Source organism: Cucurbita pepo, chromosome 1 (assembly GCF_057944985.1).
Source record: "Cucurbita pepo subsp. pepo isolate OVF chromosome 1, ASM5794498v1, whole genome shotgun sequence".
Classification (NCBI taxonomy): domain Eukaryota; kingdom Viridiplantae; phylum Streptophyta; class Magnoliopsida; order Cucurbitales; family Cucurbitaceae; genus Cucurbita; species Cucurbita pepo.
The window spans coordinates 9,773,509-9,777,600 of NC_141798.1; the positions used below are offsets into that span (position 1 = coordinate 9,773,509).

Genomic DNA, 4,092 nt, shown 5'->3' on the forward strand with positions numbered 1-4,092 from the left:
TGCTGCTTGTGAAGCAACGAAAGAATATGTATGGCTTAGGAAGTTCTTAACTGATTTGGAAGTTGTTCCAAATATGCATCAGCCTATTACTCTTTATTGTGATAATAGTGGAGCAGTTGCAAATTCTAAAGAACCAAGAAGCCATAAGCGAGGAAAACATATTGAGCGCAAATATCATCTAATAAGGGAGATTGTGCAACGAGGAGATGTGATTGTCACACAAATAGCTTCAGAGCACAACATTGCTCATCCATTTACAAAGCCCCTCACGGCTAAAGTGTTTGAAGGGCACTTAGTGAGTCTAGGACTACGTATTATGTAATCTAGGGCAAGTGGGAGAAAATGCATGGGTACGTGATGCCCTAGTTTATTGTCTTTATGTCTTTCTCTCTACTCAACATTATAAAACCCCACTAGAGTTTTAGTCCAAGTGGGAGTTTGTTGGGTTTTATGTCCTAAAACTCATAGTTTGTAAACAAAAACATATTCTATTTTCAATAAAGTTATTATTGATGTTTATTTAGTAAAGATCGTTATTGAATAAAGTGAATTTTACGATTATTAATCTAAATCCAATAAACTAAGAATACTCTGGCTATAATATGATTACTTGAACTATATGTAGAGACATAAGAGTGGATCAAGTTCAAGTATATAGTCAAAATGATCTATATTACAGGGATAAGGCTGAGTACCATATCCTGGGGACACTGTGGATGCGGCCCATTGTTGAGACTGATTTTTTCACTCGATGACTTAGGTAACTCGACCTTAATCTTGAGCTAACTATGAACTCTTGTTTATTCAGAATTATCCTTAGATTTGCATGGGCGAGAGTGGCCCGAGTTCGCCGACTCAATAAGCCTCCCATTTCATGGGTAAGACTGGGTGAATAGCTGGGGACTAAGGTGCAAGATAGAATTCCCTCCTATCCGCTTTTAGGGATAGTAGAGAGGTTATTCCCTTAAAGACTAACTCCAAGTCTTGAACAAGGAGCCCCACCCTCTCATTGGCACGAGAGGGATTCGGTTTGGTGGTTGAACTACAAACCAATTGTTCATTAGAGGATCACAGTGGGACTTAAGGAACAAGAAGTAACTTTAAGGGTAAAAATAGTAAATTAACCCAGCTCTGGTCACGAACAACCTGTGAAGGATCGACTTACTAATCATGGTTATATCAAATGGACATAAATATATCTATAGTGAGGGGAGTGCAACTACTAGGCTATAGTGGAGTATCCTAGTAGTTAACAAATGTTGGTTAAAAGGTTAATGAGTTTAGCTGGTTAATCTTGGATCGTTGGAGTGTTAGGTTATGGAGCTTGATGCTTATTTATAACTTGGTCAACGGTTATATCCAATAAAGCTATATTTGGTAAAGCTATATCCGGTAAAGCTATATATGGTAAATAGCTATATATAGTAGATGGTTAAATCGGGTAAAGCTATATATAGTAAATAGCTATATATAGTAGATGGTTAAATCTGGTAAAGCTGTATATAGTAAATTGAACTATGTATATATCCGTCCAGTAGAGCTTTGAGATTTACTTTCTATTCTCTGTAATTCTCTCTTACTGTACATACGTGAAGTCATCAATAAAAACAAATTCTTTTAGCCAGAGTTCTCCTTGCACTTTTCTCTATCCTATTTTTTGTATTCATCTAGATCGAGCGTGTGCGTTGTTGGCGATCCTAACATGGAGCCCATGATCTGTAGGTCCATTAGGTCCCCTTGCTAGCTCATATCAGACTAAACCTTAAAACAGTGTGACGAGTGAGTTTGAAGTGTTCGAACTCAAATTAGGGAATATGCACTAAATATATACGATATATTTAACCACATTTTGATTTAATTACGAATTAAACAAAATGAGAGAATTGAAGATATTTAAATAAGATTTAAATATTTTAATTATGAATAGGGATTCATAATCAATATGTGCCGGAATGGATTGGGATTGTCATTTGATTTAAATTGTTTAATTAATCATTTAATATTATTTTGATTTGAAATTAATTATTTAAATTAATTGTTGAATTAAAATAGAGAAAGTCATAATGTTGACTTCACTTAATGGAAAAATTCATGTTTGAGTTAGTTGAATATTGAGTGTCAATATATGGTTTAACCAAACTTGCATGTTTACCACATAATTCCACAAATTTGAGTAGAATTTTGAGTGTCAATATATGGTTTAACCGAACTTGCATGTTTGCCACATAATCCCACAAATTTGAGTGAAATTTTAAGTGTCAAAATTTGGTAATCTCAAATTTGCATGAACATGCAAATATCACTCTGTAAATAGAGTAATCAAGGTACATGTAAAGTCTTCTTGTAAAAACCTTGAGAAAAACCCTCACAAACTATCTCTTCACATATACTAAATCCCTTCCAAGTTTAGTCACTCACCGGATTCCACAATCTCATTCTAACGCCGGAGAATAGTAGGGAAGACACTAGTGGTGGTTCAAAACCGGTTCGTGAGGAAAAAGAAATCTGAACTACAAAAGTACTTAAGGAAACAACCTCTCTACATCCCTTAAAGCGGGTAGAAGTGAATTCTATCTTGCACCTTATGTCTCCAGTCTTACCCTTGAAATGGGAGGCTTATTGAGTCGGCGAACTCGGGCCACTTTCACCCATGCAAATCTAAAGATAATTCTGAATAAACAGGAGTTCATAGGTAGCTCAGGATTATAGTCGAGTTACTTAGGTCATCAAGTGAAAAAATCAGACTCAACAGTAAACGACATTATAAAGTAAGAGTGATTTTCTTCATGGTTCGATCTTATGCAATACTCATTGCATAGGACGCCCCCACTCACATGTCTCCACATGTACAATTTAGTGATCACATTGTTTATATCATATACAATAGTGGGCCGCATCCATAGTGTCCCCAGGATAAGGTACTTGGCCTTATCCTTGTACTATAGATCATTTTGACTGTATACTTGAACTTGATCCACTCTTATGTCTCTACATATAGTTCAAGTAATCATACTATAGCCAAATTATTCTTAGCTTATTGGATTTAGATTAATGATCGTAAAATTCACTTTATTCAATAACAATCTTTACTGAATAAACATCAATAATAACTTTATTGAAAATAGAATATGTTTTTGTTTACAAACCATGAGTTTTAGGACATAAAACGCACAAGAATACCGTAGTTAAGCGTGCTTGAGCGAGAGTAGTGATGTGTGACCACTTGGGAAGTCCTCTTATTGCACCCCTTTTTTTATTTCTTTTACTCGTTATTTCAATTTCTCCCTGCTCTTTTCTTCCTTTCTTTACAAATAGAAACTGTCCCCGCTCGACGCTCATGCCCATCGCGTTCCTCTCCCCGACGTGTCCGCGTGGACCCCGTCGGTCGTTTCGAGCAAGTGCGTGCACCCACCGTCACCTCGATCATGCCGCCCCGCATGCGTTAGATGCAATTTGTGCGCATTGCATGTTGGGTGCGATCATACCAGCACTAATGCACCGAATCCCATCAGAACTCCACAGTCAAGCTTGCTTGGGCGAGAGCAGTACCAAGTTGGGTGACCACTTGGGAAGTTCTCGTGTTTCACCTTTTTTTTTTTTTTTTTTATTTCTTTTACTCATTATTTCAATTTCTTCTAGCTCTTTTATTCCTTTCTTTAGTGTCCGCGCGGGCGCTGTCGGCTGTTTCGAGCACATGCATGCACCCACCATCGCCTCGATCACGCCCGCCGCCCGTTTCGAGCACATGCATGCACCCACCGTCCCCTCGATCATGCCGCCCCGCATGCGTTAAATGCAATTTGTTCGCATTCCATGTCGAGTGCGATCATACCAGCACTAATGCATCGTATCCCATCAGAACTTCGCACTTAAGCGTGCTTGGCCGAGAGTAGTACTGATATGAAAATCAACCCAAGGGAAAGTATGGAACGGATTACCTTGATGATCAAGATCAAGAGTAAAGAAAACTCGTTTCTAAACTCGTGATTCGAATCACTCCACAAGAGGTTTGATCAATACCACTTGAATGACTCTACATGCAAGTTCTAAACACAAGAATTTGCAAAGAAAGTTTAGCTCTCAACAAAGCTA

General features: G+C 37.8%; 1 pseudogene; it reads left to right on the plus strand.

Moving 5' to 3' along the window:
* The first annotated feature begins 3,471 nt into the window (after positions 1-3,471).
* Positions 3,472-3,590, plus strand: LOC111782713 (5S ribosomal RNA; annotated as a pseudogene).
* The last annotated feature ends 502 nt before the right edge of the window (positions 3,591-4,092 follow it).